At 39.1% G+C, this 27,765-nt stretch overlaps 2 long non-coding RNA genes across 3 annotated transcripts; both read left to right on the plus strand.

The window, feature by feature from the left end:
- Nucleotides 1-291: 291 nt before the first annotated feature.
- Nucleotides 292-27,681, plus strand: LOC142081911 (uncharacterized). 2 transcript variants are annotated; one of them, XR_012673505.1, is made up of 7 exons: nt 292-1,297; nt 16,714-16,860; nt 17,045-17,082; nt 17,734-17,938; nt 20,249-20,385; nt 23,672-23,796; nt 26,057-27,681. It is a non-coding gene; the product is annotated as an uncharacterized LOC142081911 (long non-coding RNA). The 2 variants fall into 2 exon arrangements; XR_012673504.1 differs by having other exon boundaries at nt 293-1,297; nt 25,975-27,681.
- On the plus strand, nt 5,107-11,438 carry LOC142081912 (uncharacterized). The gene is made up of 3 exons (XR_012673506.1): nt 5,107-7,266; nt 8,655-8,894; nt 9,034-11,438. It is a non-coding gene; the product is annotated as an uncharacterized LOC142081912 (long non-coding RNA).
- Nucleotides 27,682-27,765: the final 84 nt, after the last annotated feature.

Raw genomic sequence — 27,765 nt, forward strand, 5'->3', positions numbered from 1 at the left:
TTTAATATTTTGAGCGTTGCAAGCTCAGAATTTTATCTGCTGGAAGGAAGGGTAGTGCACAAAATTTGGATTTATATGTACATGTTGCACATGCAGATTTGGCTCATCAGTATTTAAATCTCCAATTAAAGTCTGTGTCTTGTGAGTAGAATGGTTAAAATGTGATTTGCCATGCTTGTGCATATATGCACAATCTTGGTAAGGTGCATCATTACATCATATCACTTAAGTTATGAATGTACTAAGTATATTCCCTGTAAGAGTATCTGTCTTATTTGAGAAATATTTATCCTCTGACTCATTCAAAGCTTTCGTTGGCATCAAATGCAGCAAAATAATCAAAACTGATTTTTTATTACAACAACCTGATCTCATTATGCTTATTTGTGCTAGAATCAGAGGCCGAAAGAAATGCATTAATGGAAGAAACCTATCCTCAATTACACAATTACTGTTAAGAAAGAGGGTGTAACTCCAGCTGATGGACCTGAGGTGGGGGCTTCCAGGTAGTGTCAGAAGTGATCACCACAATGTTTTACTACATCTGGAAATTCCGAAGAAGTGTCAAGAGATGAGATATCAAACATTTGTTGTAAGGTTTTTGGGATCTTTTTATTTAATTTTGGAATTCAGTTGAATTTATATTTTTAGGGTACAATAAGTGTATTGCTGGTTTTATTATTTAAAGAAAGGGCATATTGTAAACCTAGAATGCAAAAGAAGAAGGGATAGTGAAGCAAGTTCTTCACTGATACACACTATAAGGAACCTGTTAGGTTGGCTTTTGTGCTGTATGTAAATCAGGGTTGTATTTGTCTCCTTTGTGTATGTATTCCTTTTCTCATTGCTTTCAGGTTTTTGTTGGACAAAAGCCTGATGATCCTGTCATCCCAGGAATATTATGAACGAAAAACTTAGAATTAATTAAAGGTATAATTAGAAGAATGAAACTAACTGAAATAATGCAAAAGCGGAAAATGTTAAGTGTTGCATCTCATGGGGAATCAAAAGAGACAGTTCTGACTGAAAAAGCAGTGCAGACGGATGATAATCAGGCAGGTGTTACTCAACACTTTTTGGAAACTGGCAAATCATCAAAAGAAAATATAACTGGAATTCACTCTAACAGAGAATCAGACTCAAACATTTCAGATGAGCAGGATCTGTTTAATGTGTCATCTTCATTCCTCAAGCATAAACCTGCCGTCGAATGTGACAAAGAACTGCAGCTTCTTAGCCAGTGGTACAGACGGGATGAAAATTTCGTTTCAAGTATTTACAAACCGCAGCCTACCAGGTTAGTGCTGAGTTCCTTCTGTTCAGAAGTTGTTTGGTAAAGGAATAAATGTGGTTTTCCTTCCAATCAATTAAGGAGATGAATTTATTCTTCATTAGTCTGAAAGTGGTTCACTTCTTTAATCACTGGAAGTTTCATTGCTAAGCACTTGCATGAAAGAAATACTAAGTCTGAAGAGTCTCCTTCAACATTATATCCCCCAAATGAATAGTATCTTTATTTAAATGAGCAGCAGTGCTTTTCTCATTATAGTATGAAGTGCAGCATTAGAAGGTATCATTTGAAGGAAAATTTCCCCCGAATCTTTATTAATGATGCTGATAACACTATCATCAAATAGGCATATGAGATTTTATCCCCATCTTAGAGATGGTGTAACTGAGGCCCAGTTGAGATATATACTTATTAAAACAGAGGGAATAAGACTCAAATCTGTATCTGTCCATCTGCCAAACTGTGCAGCAATTTGGTAGGCTAGAGCTGCACCTACCTGAAGTAATGGTATTCTTTAATCATGTTTTATGATTAGAGCAGCTTCTTAATTTTCCAGTATGTTCTCACAGCTTGTCTTTTACTCATCTTCATAGCACATTTTACAGGGATATTTTCAGCAGTGATCCTGCACACAGGCAGCAAGCTAAGAGCAAATGGCTGAGCTCTTTCCAGAAACTACACAAGATATTTCAGGAGTATGCTCTACTTACTCTGAGGGAGAAAGCATCCACTGAGCTTCTTGAGACAGGTGAGACTAGAAACCCAAAATGAAGAGAAGGGCACTCAGCTGGAATGATCAGCAATAAGTTATTTCCTAAAAGAAGGAGAAAGGTTAGCTTCAGTAATAAAATAAGTTAAAGGAGTTAGAGACATCACCAGTTTTGGCACTCCTCAGAATCTTGTGGTATGATAAGCAATACTTAAAAGTGAGTATGTTACTGCTGTAATAAATATGTAAAATAGGCAGAACTTTGAAAGACATTACTTGTCAATAACCCTAAATGCCTTTTCCTGTTCAATGTACTGTTTAGTTCACTTAAACATATGTAACTCCTTCTACAATCTGCAGGCAACTCTTTAGGCTCTACTAGAGGAGCAAAAAGCCTGGGGTTTGGCCAAACAAAATAAAACACATGCTGTGAAATTCTGTTTAAATGCAGAGAATAAAATGACTACTGCAGAATAAGCTTTATAATGCAATAATAATTTAACAACAAAAGCATGCATTTCATGAGTTTTTTTACAAATAGATCTTTTCTGGGTTTCATATGAAGAACAAAGGAAAATCAAATGTTTTCTCTGAGGTTGAAAGTGGTTGTGCATCAGAGCTAAGAAAATCATTTAGTACTTCTTTCTGCCACCCTTTCCACAGTATGGTGCTCATAGTGCTTAGATGAGCAGTTAGATTATTTAGAGACATTATAAAGCTATTAGCCTTCAATCCGGTAAAGAAAGTTGCTCCTTCTGGGATATCTTTGGGGTTATTTATGTATTTGAAGACTACCCCTTTTGGTTACTGGTTAGTATGAGTTAAATCAATTTAGTTCTTAATCAGTCCTCATGGCAATTTCCCCGTTAATCAAAGTGGTTTGTTGATACCATTCCCTAGTGTTTTATAAGAAGTAAACAGTGTATGTGTGATTCATCTTAATAATACCCCACCGGTTTATTACGGGAGTCCTCCCTACGATCCTAAGAAGGGACACCATTTTCAGTGCTGCAGGAGCAAAGAAAAATCTTCCAAAGTTGTAGCTGATCTGATGTAGGAGAATGATTTCTTGATATAAAATCTGACCATACATATGGTCTAGAGCTTGGGATTTGAAAACTAAGCATTTTCTGTGCCACCTCAGTGTACTGCCACCATTCACCCTTTCTTACCCCAGCTTGTCTCAGTATTCCAAGGAAAGACAAAACACCTTCCCTCTAAAATATATCTCATCTCAAATATATCTAATATATGTCTATATACACAAATATATCAGTACCTGAGAGGAGTTGGTTGTGTAGATGAGAGGAGGAGCAGTCTTTCTCCTGAGCTCTGCAGATGAATGCCAGAAGCATGAGATTTGCTTATATGTATTATCTTAGCACAGAACTATGAATGTTGTAAGCGGGTTGATACAAATCCGTTCTGTCCCCAGTCCATGATACACGAGCAGGAGGATTCATAAATTTACAGATTAATTAGCCAGCAGAGACCATATATAGGATCCAGTCCTACATGTCTACAAACAAGTCAGTCTGTACTGTATATGACTTGCATGTAAGCCCCTCACCCCATAAAAACCTTATGTTAGTTAATGTAAGATGCAAACATATGAAACAGCATAAGGGGAGAAGGAACTGATTAAAATAATTCTAGGAGAGGTTTCTAGGGTATTTCATCCATTGCTTAGAATTCCAATTAAAACTACATATCTAGTGAAGAGCTTCTGATATCAGATTCTTATTTGTACGTGAAAGTTTGATGGTTTTCTTTTTAAAAGGAGGAAAATATTAATTAGAAAGAAATGTATTTTATAAATTCTACAGTTTCTTTCAGAAATGAAAGTTGTGTTGTAAAATACATGCCTACAGCTTAGTTATCATAGAATCATAGAGTAGTTTGAGTTGGAAGGGACCTTTAAAGGTCATCTAGTCCAACCCCCCTGCAGTGAGCAGGGACATCTTCAAGTAGATCACGTTGCTCAGAGCCCCGTCCAATCTGACCTTGAATGTTTCCAGGGATGGGGCATCTACCACCTCTCTGGGCAACCTGTTCCAGTGCTTCACCACCCTCATTGTGAAAAATTTCTTCCTTACATCTAGTCTAAATCTACCCTCTTTTACTTTAAAACCATTCCTCCTTGTCCTGTCTCAACAGGCTCTTGTAAAACGTTTGTCCCCATCTTTCTTATAAGTCCCCTTTAAGTACTGAAAGGCTGCAATAAGGTCTCCCCGGAGCCTTCTCTTCTCCAGGCTGAATAACCCCAACTCTCTCAGCCTTTCTTCACAGGAGAGGTGCTCCAGCCCTCCGATCATTTTCGTGGCCCTTCTCTGGACCCGCTCCAACAGGTCCATGTCCTTCTTGTGCTGAGGGCTCCAGAGGTGGACGCAGTACTCCAGGTGGGGTCTCACCAGAGCAGAGTAGAGGGGCAGAATCACCTCCCTCGACCTGCTGGCCACGCTGCTTTTGATGCAGCCCAGGATACAGTTGGCCTTCTGGGCTGCGAGCGCACATTGCTGGCTCATGCCCAGCTTTTCATCCACCGAGTTGTCTTTAAATATGATATAACTCCATAAGCAATTTAATGAATAGTCTATGCAGTTATTTAAGTTTGTCCTATGCCTGAACGATATGGACATGGTCCACTGAAGAACATGAACTCATGTGACCATTCTTACCCAAAATGTTTTCACACTTGATTACTGTTTTCTGGTGGGAACACTGTTATTTTTCCAACAAAACAACTGTCAGTATGTGTTTCAGATCAACAAGTAAGCTTCTGAAAGAAAAAAAAAATATTTTAACACAGGAATGCAAGAGTTATAATTTGATTTATTGGTGGCAATGGTGACAGCAGAAAAGTACAATTAATTCTAAGCCTCCGCTATCAGATTGCTGATGTTTGCAAAATTTCTGTGCATTTTTCTGAGGTAACAAAAATTTCAGTACTGTTTTGTAGTGCAGGGATTATTGCTGCTTATTTTAATATTATAATTATCATAAATTGCCATTATCATAACCCATGTATTTGGGATACTGCAATACAGTGTGCACATCGTTCTTGTGGAAGGACTTATATTTATGCCCAAGAATATATATTATAAAATATGCTTTAATTTTCAGTTGTTTCAGCTGGTAAATGTGTGGCTGTGTATGGTTTGTAGGTAAGATATCACAGATTTAAAAGCATATTTTTCTTTTCCACTGGAATTAAACTCCTTGTAACAAATAAAGAATTTTTGGGGTGTGAGATTTGTAAAATAATGAAATCTCCTGCAAACAAAATGTTTTTGAGAAAGGACATCAAACTTTAGGCCTCAAAGTATCAGTCAAGAACAGAAATCCAAGTGAATGTTCTCATCAAAAAGAATAGTGTTTAACTAGTTCCTTATTTTATTTTAATCAACATTAGGTGCTGAAACCAAATTTCCACTTGGACCAAAACCCCCATCTCTTTTCTTCTCTGCATTTGAAAGGAGTTCAGTTCTGGCAGGAACCTTGCATCTTCCTCTTTTCAGGATGAATGTGTCAAGTTGCAGCTTAAAGCTCTGATCTCAGTTATAATCATTACCCAGCTGGTGTATTTCTGTATATTTTAAGAAAAATATAGCAACCTGCATGTTGTTTTGTCTCGTGGTGGTTACCTTTACTAGTAGTTGCTGTTCTCTGGAGTGTGCATTACCCACCAGAGGGAGCCGAAGCCAACAACTGTCAGATTTTTGTAGAATCGTAGCATGATTTAGGTTGGAAAAGACCTTGAAGATCATTGAGTCCAATCATTAACCTAACACTGCCAAGTCCACCACTAAACCATGTCCCTAAGGGCCTCATCTACACGTCTTTTAAATACTTCCAGGGATGGTGACTCAACCACTTCCCTGGGCAGCTTGTTCCAGTCCTTGACTACCCTTTCGGTGAAGAAATTTTTCCTAATATCCGATCTAAACCTCCCCCGGTGCAACCTGAGTTGGCCTTTCAATTCCAAGGGCATTCCCTGGTGAAAGTCCTCTCTTACACTTTACAGGGCTTTGGATTGGGGCATCTGTCCTCAAATTAGCTTGGGAGCAGATGGGGACTGGGTAGGAAATCAAGTGTACCTCCTTATGCTATGTTACGACCTCTTTCAGGAACCATCACTTCAGTGTCAAAGCAAGCAAAGCAAAACCTTGTGATGTACATTTTATCGTTCTTTGGGTTTTATGTATACCATTCTTTGTAACATGAATAAGGACACCAAAATTGTGTAAAAGAGAAATAACTTTGAGAGTAGGCCAAATATCCCTGGGAAAATTAGGCCAGGTAGAAGTAAGGGTGAATAGGTTATCCATGTGTCTAAAAGGAAATCTCTTAAAATTCCTGACTACAAACAGGCTGGAGGATATTTCTGCCATATATTAAACTGACACTTTGTTTATCAAGAAAAAAATTGGCTGAAAAAGGATAGAAAGTGTTTGATTTTGTTCAGCACAGAAATATGTGTCAAGTGTCTGAAGTGTTTATTTTGACTGAGAATTTTGGAACTAAATGTTTAAATGTTTCCAAACTTACATATCTTCATTTTTCCTTTAAAATTGTAGTTTTTTGACACATTCTAATTTATCCCAATTCATGATGATGTACTGAAGAATGTTCCGATTTTTTTTTCTCAGCCAATTTTTTATCCAGCTCAACTGCAGTGGTTTCTTAAACGTATATTGATAGAAGTTAAAATTCAAGATACTGATAGAGTTTAAATTCAAGCCATTTTTTAATTATATCAAGCTATGTTTTCATTATTACATGTAAAAGCCCCAGGCCTCTAAATAATTTCAAATTAAGTCTCAGTGCTATGGTGAACAGGTTAGGAGCCTGACAAGTCCCATAAAAAGCAATTTAAAAAAAAAAAAATTCTTGAGAATGTCAATATAGCTTATTTATTTATCAATAAACATGAGGGATTAACACCTACATCTCCTTGCCTTGGGTGTGCCAATACTGACATGGGCAACGAACAGGGAACTCCTTGGAGTTTTTTTTATGGTAACTAATTGGTCAAGGTGAGAGGGGTTTTATTGTTCTGGTCTTCTTTCTGTTTGTTAAATCATGAGATCAGTTTATATTTCATCAACTTCTAAGAAAAATCTTCCTTTGACTTGGAGGATGGGAGGAGTACTGGTCCTTCTGGACAAATGAGCTTCTTCCCACATGTTTCCTTCTGCGCTTGGAATAAGTCATCCACAGAGAAATAAGTAGATGTTGACACATGGAGATTAACAGCTGAAAGGTGGTAAGGAACAGCTTCTCATACATTTCTGAGTGGTAGCTGACCATATGAACCTCAATGGTCTTTAGAAAAAGGTGGAGTTGACCTCTTTGTACTACAGAAAGCAGGAAAGCTCACACAGTTAACTATAGCTGAGCAATCATATACGAAGCTGGTCCTTACTGCCTCTAAGCTGCTTGCCACTTGCACACGTCATTTCAGTGCTGTGGCATCCCTTGACTTCTGCAAAACCGTTAGTCTATTGGTCATAAGAATTATGACCAACGGGAGACATTGAAACTTCCCTAGGTAATAGTCAAATTTGCTTTCTACACCACCAATTGTGGGTAAACAGTTAGCCTATTAGACCTCCTACGGGATTTTTTTCCAAATTCAAAATCTTGTCATACAAAAATGGTAACAGTCACATCAAATAACCTCAGCTCAGGTTTCTGTTCCTTCACAGTATTTTATCATGTCCTTCAAAGGAAGGTACAAGACGGTTTATATCAAATTGCTATCTAATGGACTGTGCTTTATGGCTTCCTCAGTTAGAAGTTGCCTTAAATACTGGAGCATGAGGTTTTGATAGATTTTTTTTTTTAATGTCTGGATCCTGTATAACTTACGAAGGGCTCATTATCCATATTTCAGCATTTCAGAGAGGAGCACTTACAGAAAGTAAATACTTTCTGTATTTACTTTGCTGTCAATTTAGTTAAATAATGGCATAACTTGTCAGGATTTTTAATAGGCATTTTCCAATATTTCAGTGGAAGTTAATCTGTCAAATGTAGTAAATAAAAAGAGAAATGTAAAAATTTCAAAAAGATTAGCAGGAGACTCATAGACTTGAAAACCAAAACAAACCTTAAGTTATGCAGTTTACAATTGTACCTCCTCAGCAGTGGCTGTTGGATAAATTACAGTGCTGTATGACACTTTGAATGTGCACTTTAGGATTTTCTTAATTAAAGAAAATAGAAGGGGAGAAAATCTTACAACTTTTTTTGAAGAGGAGATACATTATATTATAATTTCTTTCAGATGCAGTTAACTAGCTATAAAATGACCCTTCAATTCCCTTTTTTAGTTTTCTTGGATTACTCTTTACACTCCTCTTAATTATTTCTGACAACTTTTTTCTTCTGTCTCTGCACTTCATTCCCGCTGTCATTTCAATCTTTGTTTCAGTTCTCTCTCTTATTTGGGTTTATTTTTCTCTCTTGCTTTGTGTGGGGGTGATACTTTCATATTCTCTGTTTTCACATTTGACTTCCCTTCCCCTCAGAATTTTATTGCCTCATACTTTATTCTGAGGTCAAGGCAGGGAAAGGAATATATGCCAGCTACAGACTCAGGAAATACAGTCAGCTCTGTGTTTGAACCTATACTTTTTTTTATTATTTCAGGGTTTTGATCTGATGGACTCACGCCAGTTGCTGCATGAAATACACATTTCTTCAGCAGATACTCCTATACACAGGGATTGCTCCATACTTATATCAAGAAATTCAGTGAAAGATTATATCCTATGTGCTTACAGCGTAGTAGGAAGTATTTTTCACCAGTGAGAATTTAGGATTAAAAAATTCCTCTTCATAACTCAACTGAATATCAGCCTTCCATCATTATATTTTTGTGAAAGTCAGGTCTGTTAATAATTTCTTTATTAATTTATTATTTAATTAATTAATTTTCTTTATTAATTGTTCTATAACTGATGTATTTTCATTATATAATCCAAATCCAAATGTTATAAGGGATTAATCCTAAGGGTACATTTTGCAGGTATGAATTCCCTCATCCCTTCAACAACTTACTACATCTTCCACTAACAAACCGCTACTCAAGTACTTCTTCCAAACGTAAGTTGAAGAGCATTCTTTCCTGTTTTGATACGCCAATCCAGCAGGCAGCTTTATGCAATGTTTGTTGAGATTGTCAGACTGAAATTTCTGAGAACAACATCTGTGCTAGTGCAGTGCAGGAGTGTTCTCTCAGTTGGTTCTCTCAGTCCTACTCCCAGTATCAGCTGGGAGTTCGTTATTCATCTTTGCTCTGTGTAAATATTGTAGTCACGTAAAAAATGGTTTTCTAAGGATGACTAGTCCACTTCTATAGCATATAATGGTAGAAAAGGATAGTCATAATTACTTATGCTGTAAGTTTGACGGGATTTGAATGATGAGGTTTAGGAGAAGTCCACTGTCCGCCACTCACATTAATTTGATTTTCAAATGGTGCTGGCAATATTCTGTATCAAAGACACAAATAGTTTGCGAAGGCAAATCCAGCTGCTAGGAGTTAAGACAAAGTGTTAGAAACAAGGTTGATGAAAGAGGAAGGAAGCAATAGGCCATACATAACAGGGATTATAAAGAGAATCATCCAAAGTGTATTTTGATGTCCTTACTCCGTCCTGTATTTCATCACTGATATGTCTGAAGGGTTTAAAAGCTAGATTTGTAGATGGTAATGACATTGGGAGCACAGCAAATTGTAACGTATGCTGCATCTAGATTCAGTGCAGGCAGAGATAGGGGCAAAATATTTCAAAAGCAGCAAAATCAAACCACATTAAAAATCCCAACTCCTGTACATGACAATCTTTTATAGCATTAAAATGTGCAGTTAACTAACATATTTGGCAATCTGATAGTTTTTTATTCCTGAACTGTCACTGCCAGAGCAACAAGATTGCCCTTCCAATCCTCCCCCTCCCAGTCATGTCATAGTTGGTATAAAAAGTCCAGATCAGGCTGCATCAGAGCGTCTGGGGTTTATTCTGTAACTTGCTCGTCTAGTTGATTCTGACAGTATAGACCTGATGTTGTCATATACCTCTTGCACTGGGTTGTGCAGACACATCTGGAAACAATTCAGTCTTCCTTGTACATGCACTTAGTCTTCAGGTTTTATTTAGTAGTGTGACAGAATAAGGCTACAGGTATGTTTTCTCTGTTTTGTACAAGACTCTTCTTTTGTACAGGAATAGAAAAGAAGCCATGGTGTTCGGTGCTAGCAAAGGAGATGTGGTTGTTAAACTGAGATGCCAAGACTGTGTGGCTGCTTTTCAGGGAGAAGCTGTAACTAATGACTACTTCTTGTCATCTTTAGTTAATGAATGTTTAGAAACTATATTCTTGCTTCTTTAGAAAAGGAAGGTTTTAGATTTTTTGGGTGGCCTGTGAGGCCTTCAAGAGCATCTTTTCTAAATTCTTCTGGAGTTTTTGAAAATCACACTGGCAGCCTTCCAGCAACTTTAGGTGCCTAATTCTTCCTAAAAATCTGGGCTTTTACCCCTAACTTTTTCACCCAGCTGTGTTTGTCTGAAGGCAGGAGGTTTCAGCTCTCTCACACGTTCATTAAACCTTCCAGATTCTGGTACCTGCATCCTATCAGGCCTGGCAGCTGCTCCAAGAGCAAATTCTGTATTACTCCATTACTTTCAGAAGGGTCAGCAGGGCTCTCTCAAATATTCTTGAGAGAGCACATTTTCTTTTCAGATAGTGTTACAGATTTAAAAACAATTGCTGTTTTAAATGTGCCTGCAGTAGTGTAGTAGAAACCTCCCTCTTGCTATGAACAGCTCTGCCGTTCCTTACAGGGCAGCGGGCTATTATGCAAGTAGAACTTTTCAGTGTTAGCACCTGTGCCTACTCTCGCACCCTTCAGGGTTGCTGCAATGACTTTATTTGCACCTGCTTCATTAATCATTTGGGCTATCACCTCATGGCATTCAGCCGTATTCCAGACACTAATACCACTGAGATAATACTCTGGTATCTGAAGACCACAGGCATGTGGCCAAGTTACCTTCAGTTTGTCTTGGAGGTGAGTGGTTTCATTTCTGTTGCCATTTGTTTAAATAAAGGAGAATTGTTTCTTTGGATTGATTCGTTTCTGAAAGGATCATGCAAATGGAAATCTCAAACTATCAATATTGTTATTCCATATTTTATTTCAATAATCTCTTCTACTTTACCATGGTACCTTATTTATTTCCTACTGTTTCACATGAACATCTGTAACAAAATTGCAATGAAAAATGGTGTGCCATGTGGTTAAAGAAATGAATACCAAGTGATCTGAGTGCTCTGAAATCAATCATGTGACAAAGGAGATGGGCGTAAGTGGTGAACAGTGTATTCATTCTTGTGAGAATACAAGAGATCTGAACCAAATTTCATGCAAATTTTCATGCAAAGAGAATTTAAATTAAGTTCCAAAGGTTATGATTGCTCTTTATCACTGAAATGTACTCTCTAATCCTAAAAATCTCCACATTCTGGAAACCAAAGATGTGATTTTCAGTGCTGAATTCAAGCTTCTGTTGCTCAATACTTTATCAGTAAACTGAATAATATTATCAACGATCTATAGCTGAATATACATTTATATCTTCTTGTAAGTCATTGAAGTCATTGAAGTCAAACAAGGGCTTATTCTAAAAAATGTCCAAGTCCTTAAATCCTGTGCAGCTTAGCTCAGGAAGAGATACCTGGAAACATTCCTTCTGAACATAGTTGTTGTGGTAAGGCAGTTGCAGAGAGAAAACTTCGCTAATTTCTACATTCTCTGTAAGCCAGATCACATCAGGCTTTATACATAGTGATCAGCACCCTGTATTTCACCTAGAAAGTGAAATGATCACCAGTGCAGACGTTTGTGTACCTGGCCTTTGTGTACTTACCAAAAAGGTGGACAGCAAAATTCAGGTAGACCGTTCAAACAACCTCACAAGATAGTGCCAGTAGCACAACCACAGACACATGTGTTAATTGCAGAATATTCTATTCCTGTGCTACAAATGCTTTTTTTTAAAATTTAACCTTAAATGTGTAGATGTTTGTCCTGACCGTCTTTGTTTAGCCTTTTGTGGAGAACTATTTTCAAATGTGGAACTTGGCTGCAAAGATCAATGACCAGTTTTTGACTGTTATTACAAACAAGGGAAAAAACACAAACGGAATTCAAGACATTGTGGCTATGCAGAATTGTCCCAGGCAAGTTCAAAATACACAGGTATTTGATGTTTAAACATTCCCTTTCTTTCAGATTAGGGCAGGTAGCAGACAAGACAACATGACAGGCACAATGTTGCATTTGAAAACATGACTGAAACCTTTAAAAGGTGGTTCTGCCAAAAAGAACAGACAAAATACACTAATTTCTGTAATTTGTGCCTGAATTGCCTTGCCTGTTTCTGAAGTAGTTTACACATTGCAAAGGGCTGGATTCAGAACTAACATAAATGAACACAATGCTGAGCGCTGCTGGAATCATCCAGTGAAAAACAAGTTGAACGTAGAGTTAGCCAAAGGACTCATCCTTGCCACACCTTGATGTGGAGGCTTTTTAAGAATGTGTCTCAGCCAAATTAAAGCAAAAAAACTGAAGAAAAATATTTTTTTTAAATGATGAAAGCTCAGAACTCCAAAAATGAATTCCTAATTCCCACTGGTTTCAGTGAGACCAGGATTTCAGCCCTATGTTGCAACTGGATACATATATATCTATGCTGAGGAATTGGAGATCACTGTCATTGGAGTGTTCAGAACATTCATAAACCTTCAGACTTTAAGACATAACAGGGACAACTCTGTAGGCAGAATAATTACTAGTCATAGATTGGTGAGTGTTTGGGGTTTTTTTTGTCTTGGGGATATGTTGTATGCAGGAATCTCAGTGCTGGAGTGATTGCAGTGTGGAACACAGTAAAATCAAAATGCCATGCTGTTAGAATGGAAAAGAAACTTGTAGAAAGCATTGAAATTGTGCTGGTGAGGGACACAAAACTCTTTGCCTTTACAGACAAAGGATTGGCCTCTCTTACAGATTCTCTGACACTCATTTTTCAGTACTAAATGCAAATTTATCCAGAAAGTAAGTAAAGTAAGTTTGGGGGATGTGCATGCTTATGGATTTTTTTTTTTCATTTCTGTAAAACTTAATTAAACAAGACATTTACTTAGATAATTAATTACACAAAGCAAGAAAGGTGTTTTTTAAATATTTTTACTAGACCCTGTTAACTTACGACCTTTTGAAAAAGAGGTATGTGAAGAAACAGTCAGAACAAACAGAAGAACATTACATCGTTCTCTTGCCAAAGTAAAGAGTACAGCATTCTTGAGGGAGGGCTACTGCTTGGCCTCTCTGAGAATAGGTAAGAGTTTGTCTCTGGCACTGACTGCATCATCCACAAAGTTTTACATATAGAACAAATCTTACGTTCATGCTCCGTATAACTAACTGCTAAATACTTTTAAATAGAATGATTATTCAGTCAAACATCTTAATTTTTTTTATTCTCTTGAGTCACAATATGCTAATAGTCATTAGCATAAAGAGCATTCTCTTAAAATCCACCAGATACTCATGGAAGTGTCTCTAAATAAAGTTAAAATCTGAAAATAAGCAGTTCTTTACAGTATATTGTGTATCTGAGTGGAAACTTTAAGTCTGGTTAAGATCAGCTGTACTTCTTAGTTTCAAAGCTACTGTGGGACCTGAACTGTGAGCTAAGGCTCCCTTTTCCAGAAATGGAGGAAGACAGAAGTCGTCACTTTCTGGGGATAAAACCCTCTGACAGTAATAGAGACCTCACTGGAGCAGAAAGATGCAACTCGTTCTTCCCTGTGTCTGTTGGACTGAGTTGGTTTTCCCTAGCGTTTGTGAGGTCTGTGAGAAATGGTTGGATAAGATCTTTTGGTGCTGTTCCCAGAACATGGTTCATGTGATATCAAAGAATCCTGATGTTTTGCCAGGGACCTTTTTGTCATTGGGAATTTAGAGGCTGGGTTTGTAAAGGGTTGGCTGAGCCACAATACAAAGAAAACTCCTGAGCAACCTATTCTGGCAGGCCACCAGGGACCCGTACCAGGGTACTCCACCCAAAAGGAGAATGAGCAAGGGAGCAACAGGTGACAACTTTAACTTCTTTAGCACTGCAGAGCTGGAGCTGAAACATTGGTTGTCCAGGCCATGGATTTGCACTGAAATATGAATTATTGGAATAAATAAATGAGGTCATTGTAACCTTCCTTAAAGCCAGAATGTCCTTGTCTTGAAGTGGGGAGATCAAAGAGACAAAGACCAGACTGATGTACAATTATTATATTCCTTCAACTTCAAGAATTAGTGACCCTAGCTGCCTGAGAAGTGGGAAGGAGGAATTGTGACTATGCTCACTTAAATACTATTTAAGTAGCATTACTGTCTCTCTAGACATCAGTCTAAACCAGTGGTTTCTGATCTTCTTTTACAAGTATGTTTTTACAAGTATATTAATGACAAAAGGAGAGCCAAGGAGAATCTCCACCCTCTATTGGATGCGGGAGGGAACGTTGCCATCAAGGACGAGGATAAGGCTGAGGTACTTAACGCCATCTTTGCCTCAGTCTTTAGCAGTCAGAGCAGTTATCCTCAGGGTGCTCAGCCCCCTGAGCTGGAAGACAGGGACGGCGAGCAGGATAAACCCCCCATAATCCAAGAGGAAGAAGTTAATGACCTGCTACGCCACCTGGACGCTCACAAGTCTATGGGGCCGGATGGGATCCACCCGAGGGTACTGAGGGAGCTGGCGGAGGAGCTTGCCGAGCCGCTCTCCATCATTTACCAGCAGTCCTGGTTAACTGGGGAGGTCCCGGATGACTGGAGACTTGCCAATGTGGTGCCCACCTACAAGAAGGGCCGGAAGGAGGATCCAGGGAACTACAGGCTGGTCAGCCCGACCTAGGTGCTGGGGAAGATCATGGAGCGGTTCGTTTTGAGGGCGCTCACAAGCCATGTCCGGGACAACCAGGGGATCAGGCCCAGCCAGCACGGGTTCGTGGAAGGCAGGTCCTGCTTGACCAACCTGATCTCCTTCTATGACCAGGTGACCCGCCTGGTGGATGAGGGAAAGGCTGTGGATGTGGTCTACCTGGACTTCAGTAAAGCCTTTGACACTGTCTCCCACAGCATTCTCCTAGAGAAGCTGGCGGCTCACGGCCTAGACAGGTGCACCCTTCGCTGGGTGAAAAACTGGCTGGACGGCCGAGCCCAGAGAGTTGTGGTGAACGGAGTTAAATCCGGTTGGCGGCCGGTCACGAGCGGTGTTCCCCAGGGCTCAGTTTTGGGGCCGGTCCTGTTCAATATTTTCATCAATGATCTGGACGAGGGGATCGAGTGCTCCCTCAGTAAGTTTGCAGACGATACCAAGCTGGGCGGGAGTGTTGATCTGCTGGAGGGTAGGAAGGCTCTGCAGAGGGACCTGGACAGGCTGGATCGATGGGCTGAGGCCAACTGTATGAGGTTCAACAAGGCCAAGTGCCGGGTCCTGCACTTCAGCCACAACAACCCCATGCAACGCTACAGGCTTGGGGAAGAGTGGCTGGAAAGCTGCCCAGAGGAAAAGGACCTGGGGGTGCTGGTTGACAGCCGGCTGAACATGAGCCGGCAGTGTGCCCAGGTGGCCAAGAAGACCAAGGGCATCCTGACCTGTATCAGAAATAGTGTGGCCAGCAGGAGCAGGGAGGTGATCGTGCCCCTGTACTCGGCACTGGTGAGGCTGCACCTCGAATACTGTGTTCAGTTTTGGGCCCCTCACTACAAGAAGGACATGGAGGTGCTGGAGCGTGTCCAGAGAAGGGCAACGAAGCTGGTGAAGGGTCTGGAGCACAAGTCTTATGAGGAGCGGCTGAGGGAACTGGGGCTGTTTAGCCTGGAGAAGAGGAGGCTGAGGGGAGACCTCATCGCGCTCTACAACTACCTGAAGGGAGGTTGTAGCGAGGTGGGTGTTGGTCTCTTCTGCCAAGTAACTAGCGATAGGACGAGAGGACGAGGTGCCTCAAGTTGCACCAAGGGAGGTTTAGACTGGACATTAGGAGAAATTTCTTTCCTGAAAGAGTGGTCAGGCCTTGGAACAGGCTGCCCAGGGAAGTGGTTGAGTCACCATCCCTGGAAGTATTTAAAAGACGTGTAGATGAGGCGCTTAGGGACATGGTGTAGTGGGCATGGTGGTGTTGGGTTGATGGTTGGACTTGATGATCTTAGAGGTCTTTTCCAACCTTAATGATTCTATGATTCTATGATTCTTTCCATCTGTAATCCATAAGTTTTGTCCACTGGCATGGCAGTGCTGGATGAATGGAAAGTAAGCGTATTGGTAGTTTTCCTCACTACTTTCCATTCACCTCTTAAAGTCTGGAGTTGCAGACAGCCTATTTTGACTTCTGAGTATATGCAAGGAATTTATCTTGAATCTACCATTGCTGTTCACTGCTGTAGTTATTTATGATGCAGTCTATCACCACCTGCTTACAATATACAAAGGATGAGAAGGAAGCAGGTTTTCCAGAAGCCTTAAAATTGTAGTGATCACCTATTAAATTGTGCATCCTTCTTTCTGAGGAATTTTGCTTCAATGAATGTAATCAAAAGGTTGTATCAGGTGACAAATGTCAATATTTAATATTTTTTCAGAACTTTGGACCCTATGGGAAACATGCAAGGAAATTAAGACAGGAAGAGAGACTGGAGAAGAAGGTAAAACAAGAAACAGAAAAAAAGGAACTTACTAGTGAAAAACATAATGCCATAGAGCAGTACTTGCTTAGTGGAGATGAAAAGGTGAGAAACAACATCCTAATGTATCGTGTTTATAGCGTTTCTTTCAAATCTCAAAATATTATTCTGCTCACTGATGGATGTGTTATGTAACAACTGTTAGAATGCTGAGAAGCTATTTTGTCCTACTTTGTAGTTCTTTTTTTTTCATTATGACACTTATTTCTATCTTGTTTTCACTCCATAGTTTCCGTTATGATCTGGTGTCAGGAAGGTCTCAAATAGGTAAGTATTCTGGGGTCCTAATCATAATTAAGAAGTCCACCTTTTGATTGCTTAATTTACACTGATGATTAATTTTCTAATTAGAAATTCTATACTTTTTCTTCCTAAAGATCAAATTTTAAATTGTAATAAGAATTTTACAGTTTCATTGTGTTGTAACCAGAATTTCTTTTTTCACAAGTTTGCAAAGTTTGTTAATAATCTTTGCTATTTACTGTCATCTGCATATATAAAGTATCACTGTGGGCTGTGTTTGGCTTTACTATGAACAGTTTTCCATCTGACTTACCATAGATAGTCGCAGCCCTGTGTTCATTTGACATGATTTACCCTGATTTTGTCAGTCATCACTGCATTGGGTCAACATACAGATGAGCTGGAGAAGTTATTAGAAGTGCATATGTGTACATATACAATAATTTATATGTCCATATGAAAGGACTTATGCCTAGAGGTCCATTTGGTTTTAAGGTTCATTGGCCAACACCAATGCCACTTAACTACTTATATAAATAAATACGCTAAGATTGAGAAAAGGGTACATATTTTTAATTAGCTATAAATGAGATAAAAAAGAAAAGTGCTGACATAAATCTGCAGAAAAGTTCTTGAGCTTGTGACTGACTTGCCATATGATCTCCTGCTCCCTAGGTCACAGTGTGTTCATACCACACGCACCATCTCTCTGAGTTCAGTTTGCAAGCCCTGTGCCAACTCCATCTTCTTGAAACCAGCACATCCATCTTCTTTCTATACACTACTGCCTTGACCTACGTTGGCCACTATCTGGTGCTTCCCAGCTACACTGAAGAAGAGAAAATCAACCTATGTCATATAGAACTTAGAAACTGGAATGGTAGGTATTATTTTTTGTAAGCTTAAATGCACTTTTCATATTGAAAAGTGACTGCTAGATGTGGTATTTATAAAAATAACCAAGGGTTTGGATGGTGAATATTTGCATGAAACTACTCAGAAATTATCAGCACAGTAAGGATTACTTACTGAACATGTTCTCTAGTTGCTAAAAATTCATGTACTCATTTTGCCAGTCCCTCCCACCAAAAATTAACACTTATCAAAGAAAATACTGTGAAACGTTATTCCAGTGTTTCTTGAATAGTGTTATGGTTTAACCCCAGTCGGCAACCAAGCATCACACAGCTGCTCGCTCACCCTCCCTGCCCCCGGTGGGATGAGGGAGAGAATCTGTAGAGCAGAAGTAAGAAAACTCATGGGTTGAGATAAGAACAGTTTAATACTTGAAATAATATCATCAACACCATCATCATCAACACCATCATCATCAACACCATCGACGGCAACAACACCATCGACGGCAACAACAACATCGACGGCAACAACATCAACAATAATAATAATAATAATAAATTGTAATCAAAAGGAAAACAACGAGAGAGAGAGAGAGAGAGAGAGGAACAAAACCCAGGAAAAACAAGAGATGCAACCGCTCACCACCTGCTGACTGATGCCCAGCCAGTCCCCGAGCAACAATTGCTGCCCCCCGGCCAACTGCCCCCAGTTTATGTACTGAGCTTGACATCATATGGTATGTAATAGCCCTTTGGCCAGTTTGGGTCAGCTGTCCTGGCTCTGCTCCCTCCCAGCTTCTTGTGCACCTGGCAGAGCACGGGAAGCTGAAAAGTCCTTGACTCAGTGTAAGCACTACTTAGCAACAACTAAAACATCAGTGTGTTATCAACATTCTTCTCATACTAAATCCAAAACACAGCACTATACCAGCTACTAGGAAGAAAGTTTCCCAGCCGAAACCAGGACAAGAGGTAGAAGCCAAAGCATAGTATCCAGGTTTGCTGCTTAAAATACCTGAACATCTATCAAATTTTCTATGAGTGTGGAGAATATAACTGTTTTGTTATTAATTAATTACGTATGCAACAAGTAGAAAGCAGAGCTGGAAATCCATTTTGGAGGTCATTTATTTCCACGGTACTGAAATTTATTATTATTTCACTCCAGTAAATAGGTGGTCCTTCTGTACAACAGCTAGAATCTTATCCCTGGGTAGTTGTGTTCTGCAGCCATCACCTGAATCGCCAGGTATTATTAGAAGCTTCCTTTCCCTCATCCTAGTCTCAATGCCCCTGGGAAATTGCACCATTCCTCACATCCTATACCTTTAAATGTTCCTCAGTTGTGGATCTGGATTTCGCTGAGAAGAGAAAGGTGAGCCTTCTCCATAGACTTAGTGCTGCTGTGGTAGCGTAACCTTCAACCTTCAGCTCACTTTCACCAGGGCAATGCAACAAGTGTCCACCCAGCTGGCCACTGGCGATGCTCAAAATGTGCCCTTAGGTAGGGTGGATCTGATGGCTGTGCTCTCCTTCTGTCCTGCTGGCTGAGAGTAAATACTACATTCTTCAAATGATTTTCAGAGAGAACTTCCAGGGGAAAAGGTAGGAAGAAGGAGAAATATCAGATTAAATTTTCCTGGAGCTTTGTCTGGGCCTGCAAGGATATGTCAGTGCCTTCCCACAACTCTTGAACTGCTGATCCAATCCATTTCCCCTGCCCAAGGGCAGGATCAGTTATAATTAAACCAATGCTGACATGATTGTCTAGCCTGTCTTGTAACATCTTTGTCACTGGACGTCTTTACTTTCCAAAGTAATATATTCCAGTGCTTCACTGTCATTATGGTTGGGCAGTTCTTTTTTGGTTTGTTTTCTCCCTAGTGTCTTATTTAAACCTTCAGCGCTCCATCCAAAGGACATTAATTATTGTCCTTTTCACTTAGACAAATTCTCCCTTTCCTCTCGGAAGCAAACTTTCACATTACTGAGGACTACTGACTTCAGTCCACGTTTTCTCTATCTTGTTGCTTATTTGAACTCCCTCCACCCTTAAGCGTGGTTTCCAAAACTGAATAGCATAGAATTACTTTGTATGTCTTAAAACAGCATTCCTATTTATTCGTCTCGAAAGATTTGGGTTTTTTGTGATGGTGCAAAATTAGTGACATGTTGATGTTACTCTCTTCAAATCCTAGGGGTTTTTTATTGTCATTGATTATTGCACTATATTAAATAATCATTAAAGTGCTATTCCTTAAGACTAATATCAAGTTAATAGTAGAGGTATTTATGTGAAAGATACTTAAAATGACTATTTTTCTAAATTTTAGGTTTAAAAATTATTGAAAAGTGAGCCAGATGTGTACTGCTTGACAATTACAGATGATGCCAGTAGAATTGGTTTTGGAGTTATGATGGAAAATGGGTAAACTCCTGAATATGTTCCTCTTTTGTTATTACATGAATGGTACGCTCCACAATCATCAAGTTCCTCTACTGAATCACTTGCTCAGAAAGGAAAAATGAGGAAGCTGGCTAATGCTGATAAAGTAACTTCATGAAATGCAGAGAATAAGTTAATAGATTTTGTGCTTCTGCTGATAAGTCAAGGATTCTGTATGTTTGTAAAAATTACTTTGAGTTATCTTTTCAAACAAAGTGACTGTTACATCATTTTCTTCCACTCACTTGCATCCTTTCACTAAGTACGATAAAACTATGGTTGGTCATCTTGCCAGGTTTTTGCTACCTTAAGAAATGAGACAAATGACAGATAACCAATGGTTTAGAATGACACATATATTAATTTCTGCTTACATGTTCTGATCTTCTAAACTGGAAATGAGCAGGAATGTTGGGCAGTCATTACTAAAGAGTTGCACTATTTGAGTGAAAGTAGGCTTTGTTGTGTGTCATCTTTATTAAGCAGTGCTCTCTTTATATGGGACTCAGGTTTTAAGTATAACTATTTGTGAATGGCCCGTCCTTTTCCCAGCCGATGATGATCATTCCACTCTGGAGTAAAAATCTAATCACAGCGACACAAACAACACAGAGAGGCTCTGAGCCGAAGAAGGTACAACTTAGAAGCCCAAGCATCAAACAAAATAAGGGATCTAGGGAAAATTTAGTGATAAAGGCAGCCAGCCATCCCCAACTACCCAGTGAGATTCCAGTAGAAGGTGACAGGATTCCAGTGTCTATATTCATATCAAAATAAGACTTAGAAGAAACTTAGTGTTTTTAAGGCTTGCACAGTAGTAATGAGAGACAATTGAGAGAAGCTATGCGTGCCATTTATTTACAGCCATTGGAAGTCCAGTCAGCCTCTATAGTTGCGCTGTTTCATCATCTTTCCTGATACATGGTGATCTCTAATGGGTTTTATTCAAGGTTTAAACAGAGATCTGCTTGAAATGATACACTGAAATAAAACTATGCCAAAGCTCTTATACAGTCTGTTTTAATGGAGTTGTTTATATCAGCACCATCTTCATCTGAAACTCGTAATGCTCCATTAAATATTGTATCTTCCTACATGGTTCAAAAACATGGCAGAAATAGCAGTACCACAGTTACTGCTTCAGTTACTTCCCATGGAGTGTTAAGAACCCTGAGCCAGTGGAAGGTTAGCCATGTTTTAGAGGCCTTGAGTTGTTAGATGACTTCAAACTAGGATACCTTAGTTAGATGCTTTCAGTTGATGCACTTAAGCCTTCAGTAGAAACTTGGGCATTTTGCTGAAAACACAAGCAGTATCTTACAGGAATGAGCTTAGTGCCGTCTCGTTAGTCAGTATTTGTATGACTGGCTTTACTTCAGGAGCTTGTACCCAGGGTCTCTCCGCATTTTTGCTATGCAAGGCACAAATAAACAGCTTCAACATCATTATGTGTTCATAGCTTTTTTTATTTTTTTAATAGAGCCAGCTTTTAAACACAGACAGAACCTGCTTTGTGCTGATTCCATATTTTGCCAAGGCCACAATTTAAAATTGCACCTCGGTCTTACCCATTATTCAGGCTGTTGAATAGGAGATGAAGCATCTGCCGAAGAGCATGTTTGCACAACACCTTTAGAGAAATGGGCAGAGAGGAAAGGCACAAGCTGTTAGAAAATAATATCAGTTTATATCAGTGGGAAAATAAAAGGTGTTTGAAAACACAGTCAGCCTCAAGAACTTAGCTTCAGCTATAAAGAACTGAATGGAAGTACGTCATTTTTATATTCATCAGATAATTCCATTTAGAAGCTGTGCTTAATTTAGTGAGAAGGAAAACTAGGACTATAATCTGGGTGCATTTTACATATCTTTATGTGCAGATTTACTTTGGCCACAAGGTTCAAGAAGGAGCCTTATCAAATGATCTGTTATTTTGGCAAGCATGCTAACGTGAACTTTTTCCTACTGAGTTTTTTGAATAAACTTCTGCCTAGAGGCTGTATTCCAAAATATCAGGATTAATTTTTTTTTTTTTTTTTTAAACCTTCATCCAGAGGCAGAATAGATGCAGCAATATTTCTGGTTACAGTCAGGATGTTCCTCCTGTGAGGGACTTGCATGATTTGAATTATTAAGAAAAAAATTAAATTTCTTCTCAGTTCATTTGATTCTCCTACGTTTTAACAGCCTTTTACAGTTGGCAGATACTGAAGCTACAGTTCAGTTACTCTGGTGCATTCCACAAAGTCAAGCCTTTGAAACCTGTGTGTGCTTTCTTTTCTGCTGTTGTACCTCATGCCAGCAAGTACAGATGACAAGTCATTAAATACAAGAGAGAGAGGTGTAGCAAAAAAAATTTTATTAAATACGAGACTTATGTCTGACCTGCTTCCCCCAAACCAATTCTGTCTCCATGGTAACAGCCACAAGCATGTGACAAAACATTCAGGATTTCTCTAAAGAAAAATTTAAATACTTAAAATGTCACTTTTCAAGGAAGCATCATATTTTATCCTCAAGCAGGTTTCAAAAGTGCATGGCATGTTTACAGGAAGACAAGCCTTGTGGCTTGTAAAGCTTCATCAGCAAATGCATTAAGTACGCGCCCCACGGCCAGCAGGGCCAACTGCTGCACAGGCGTCAGAATGAACACATACACTGTTAACTTACCTGGTCTGGCAGTGCTTTGGGAACGGGGAGGTATGTCTTCTGAAGTCGAGTTTAGAGTAGCTCTGGTATGATAATCACAAATTTTATTGCAACGTTCTTTACATAAAATCATCCAGAAGTACCTTCGCAGCTTACTACAAATATTTTAATAGTGTAAGAGGGGAAAGATTCAAAATTATTCTTACCTTCTATTGCTGAATAAGATGTAATCATAACATAGATGAATTTGCCACTCCGGTGTATACTATCATTAGATTACAGATTACTGCATTGAAAATCATAGCCAACAAAGTATGTATTTTTATTTAGAAAATGCTCAATGGTCTGTTTCTGTACGATTTCAATTATTCAACATTTCCCAGTTTTATGAAATTAATATGAAGAGTTCTTCACTGATGCAGAAATTCCGATGATCTAGCTTAAAAACTCTCCCAAAAGCCATTTAATAGTGAGATTATCTTGCATCCCGTGTCCCAGCTCTACTGGTTAACTTATACAACTCACTACGTTCAACCGACAATACAATAGTTTCTTAGCATCTCAATATTACACCTTTGGGGAAAAAAAGCATATTTGGGTTTTTTCTTATAGAATTTACTATCTATATGTATTTAAGTATGTTTTTGTTATCTGTTCGCAGGACAAAAGTTTGGGATCCATTTGAACACCAGCATACTATTATTCCAGGTTATGAAGGCGTACATCATACTGTGGTCAGCAAACTCCAGCTGCTGGAGGAAAGGGCAAAAGCAGTCCTACCTGCAGGTCTGTAAAACTGATTATTATACTGGTAATGCTTCTACAATCCTATTTCTCATCCTTCTCCAGTAATAGATGGCATGTTACTATTAAACATTTACACGGCAAAATTTCTAAGTAGGCAATAACATAGGTATATAGTGGGCTGCAACTCTACAGTAGAGTTTTGTATTATCTTGGTTTTATTTTTATTTGAGAAACGATGGGTACTTTGTCCTTTTAAATGGGATATTGAAGACTTAAACTTTGCTATCTGATGAAGTCAAAAGGAGCCTCGGAATAATTCTGTGTCTGCCCAGCAGCAGCTGACAGACTAGGGAGCGTGCAGCCCCCCTTTCTGCCCTTGCACTGGAGAGCAGGATCAACCATCCCAGTGACCAACCCCTCCCTGTCTCGGGCACCAGGCTATTTTAATGTCTCCGATAAAGTGTTCCTCAGTCAACAATTAAAGGCATTCTTCAAGGCCTGAAAAGCACGTACAGCAGAGAGAACAGCGTCAAAAATAGTCAAAGAACAAGAAAGCGGAACTAAGGAAATAACAGTACCAGATAATCTTCAAGCAAATAGCAGAAATTTGGGGGTTTTTGTTGTTGGTGTTTACCACAGGTTTGCCACCTTTACTGTAGACTTTTAATGTCCATTTATATTCATTTCCACCACTCAAAATAATAACCTATTTGTTGTTAACCTCAAACAGCAAGAAAGCAGTACCTCCATACAAGCCCGAAAGGGAAACGTAGCTTCCACGGCACAAGTATGAGTGCTGGGGCACCGGTGGGCAAATGAATTAATTACACACATCTCCCAGATGAACCTTGCTGTATTCCTCACTGGAAGGTTACAGTTGCAAGTAAATTGCAGCCTTTCCCCCAAAAGCGTGAAACAAATTTACGCACCTAAAACTTGTCAGATTTTTAAATTCCTACTGCATATAATTATATAGCACCCAGTTTGCCTCCCACAAAAATCTCTGCCTCACTGAGACCATGCAGAGGCAAAATTAAGTTTGGGGTGGTATCTATAAACCTACCATTTCCTAGCCTGACTGGTGACCTAAATAAAACTTTCAGTATTAGGTTTTTCCAAGATGTAATTTATACTATGGCTGTCAGGAGTTAAGATAGCAGTTGCCATGGAGCTTTAATCTTTTTTTAGGCTTTAGTCAAAGGAAGCTGGAAATCTGTATGCTGGGTAGAACCCTGCTCAACAGAATTTATTTAAATTGGGACAGGATTTTATCCTAATTTCTCTACTGAAAGTTATTCTCAAAGGTTCTAGAATTCTTTTTATTTTATTTTGTTTCTCAGCAGGAGATAAAATTTTCCTTTTAGGCTTCTTAAATCACACTACATTCAACCACAGAAGTACCCCACATTCCTCCAACTATAAACTGTAACTTTCTACTAGTCTTAATGTGCGCAGCTAATCACTGTAGTGAAATTCATTCACCAGTTTTACCATTTTCAGTGGAGGTACTCCGTAAGTATGCAGAAGCAAAACTTTGGGGAGGATTTTATTTTCTATATGCCCACTAAGCACTAATCCCTACACTGGAAAACAGGCCTTTGGAACAGGAGAAGTAATTACAGTTTGAATCTGTGCGTATGCTACTTATAACTTCGTTGATGTATATTTAAGAAAAAAAGAAGCATGCAATGCATGAAATGCATCTCTGAGAAGTACGAAATTGGCCATGCTATAGTCAGTAACGTTCTGCTAGAACACAGTTGCAGCAGAACAGAGATGCAGTCCATTCTAATACTTGCAGTTAAAACATTGCTGACTTACTTAAAACTGAACTTACCCTACCTAGTAAACCAAAAGAATGCAGAGAGAGAAAAAATGCAGGATTTGTCAAAATAAGCTTTTAGAACTCTCACCCTACCCCAACCAAAAATTAGAAAAGATTCGGATGCAATATGAGCTTGATTTTAAGAAGAGACTTGGATTCAAAGGCAAATGACAGCTTCATTTAATGAAAAATTTGCCAGAATTTTCACTAAATAGAACTGTTTACTGGCCAGCTGTACTGGAAATCCATAATCATCGAGCTGTTCCAAAGACTGCAGGGTAATCAGAAAATTGGCACAACAGAGAGGATTTCAAACTTTTTCAACTCTTTCATGGCATGTATTATAAAAAAGGCATGATAGTAGTAAAAAATAAACATCTTTTTCCTTCTAGGATATGTAAGTCTGTGGGACTTTAACAGTTGCACAGTAACTTCTGGTTTTACCACTGACAACAAAATGTCTTACCTAACTAGGACTGGACAGAAAAACAATTCTTGTGGGTTTGAGTCACAGCCCTGTTCATCATCTTGAGAGGATCAGATGCAAAACCAACTGTCCATTCCACTGGAAAAAGACTTCTTTGGAGAAGTATCCACCAGCAGCCAGGAAGAACCTGAAGAAAACTAGACTGATGATTAAAGACACAAGCAGCATCTCAGATCTCTTAAAGACAGCTATTCAGAGACATACTTCTTCACTGTGCCCAAGAAAAGCTATGCCCTGTGAACAGGATTTAGAAAGCCGTAATGGTCACGGAAACTGCTTAACGTAGCTCAGAAGAACTTTTGGGAGGTGAGGTCAATAAGATAAGAAGTGCATATCTTCAAGAACAGATGCTGTACTCTGGATTGCAGGGAGATACATATCTGCGTTCAAGGTTTTCAACCTTTCTTGAGTTAGGCTCCTATAGGAAACTCTCACAAAACAGCAAGCGCTGTTTCCTAACCTCACCTAACTTTCCTAGCCTCATCTGACTGGTCTAGTGCAGACCTTCCCAACATACATCTCAGTTAATTTCTCTGTTCTGTGGCATTCCACAGGTCAAACCATACTTGGCCTGCCTCAAGTCTCCTCCGCAGAGACTACCCAGGGTTGCTAGTCCTGACGGAGGAAGATATGCTACTTCTAAGCTATCGCATAAGCAAGTTGCTTTTTCTTTGCCCACGATAGATTTCTTTGCTCAGAGTCACTGAGTAGATAGGCTGCCTTTCAGGACTAATACATCTGTCATTTGAGTTTAAAGCAGGCTTCAGCAAGCAATAGCTACCAAGATAGTATTAGCTTTGAAATATGCAATAGAACTTCAGACATATTACCTGATGTGATAAAGTATCTTTACGATTTTCACAGCTTTTATCATTGCTCTGTAAGATTCAGGTATGTATGGAAAAAATAAAGGTCTAGATTAGATTGCAGCATTTAAAGCAAGTTGGGCTTTTATATGAAACCTGTGGTATTTTTTCAGTCTGAGGTGCCAATGTCAAAGACTTGCAGAGCTACTGGAGATGAGACCTCTTAATAAAAGAAATATGTATGCAGATAAGAGGGAGAAAGAACTCCAAGCCCTTAACTTGCTGGTGTGGCAATCGCTGCAGTTTTGTCCCAATAGACTGGTTGGGTTTTAGGGGAGACTGAACAGGGTGCACTTCAGCCCAGCTGAGTCTAAAGAATAAAAACCCAGATGAAGACTTTAAGAATCAGATCTCTTGCAGTCAGAAATGGTACAAGCCACAGAAGTGCCAAACTGCTCATTTTTAAGTATGAATTCAGACAAACTGTAGTAGTTTTCTTCAAGCTGAAGTTAGAAGCTTTTAAATGAAGAAAAAGTCTTCAAAGTTAGGAAGCGCCATCTTCTTTACAAAGGCCCACTTCAGCTCTAAAAGAACATCCAAAATGGAAAATCCTTAGATAAATTCAGGGAATAATGGGGCCTTTCACTTACCACCCTTCTGTACCGGTTTCAAGACTTGTCAAGTACCACATTACCATTTCTGGATGTGTAGATTAGTTAATGCTTGGCGGGGAAATACAGTTCAAACTAGTTTAAATACAGAGGTATTATCATTGTGCTTTTTAGCAATCAACAGTTATGAACATACAACAGCATGCAGAAGATTATACTTAAAGAATTTGTACCTATCATGGTTGGTAATTAGCTGTATTTGGATTCAGGCAACTTACA

This window comes from Calonectris borealis, chromosome 4 (assembly GCF_964195595.1).
Source record: "Calonectris borealis chromosome 4, bCalBor7.hap1.2, whole genome shotgun sequence".
Taxonomy (NCBI): Eukaryota; Metazoa; Chordata; class Aves; order Procellariiformes; family Procellariidae; genus Calonectris; species Calonectris borealis.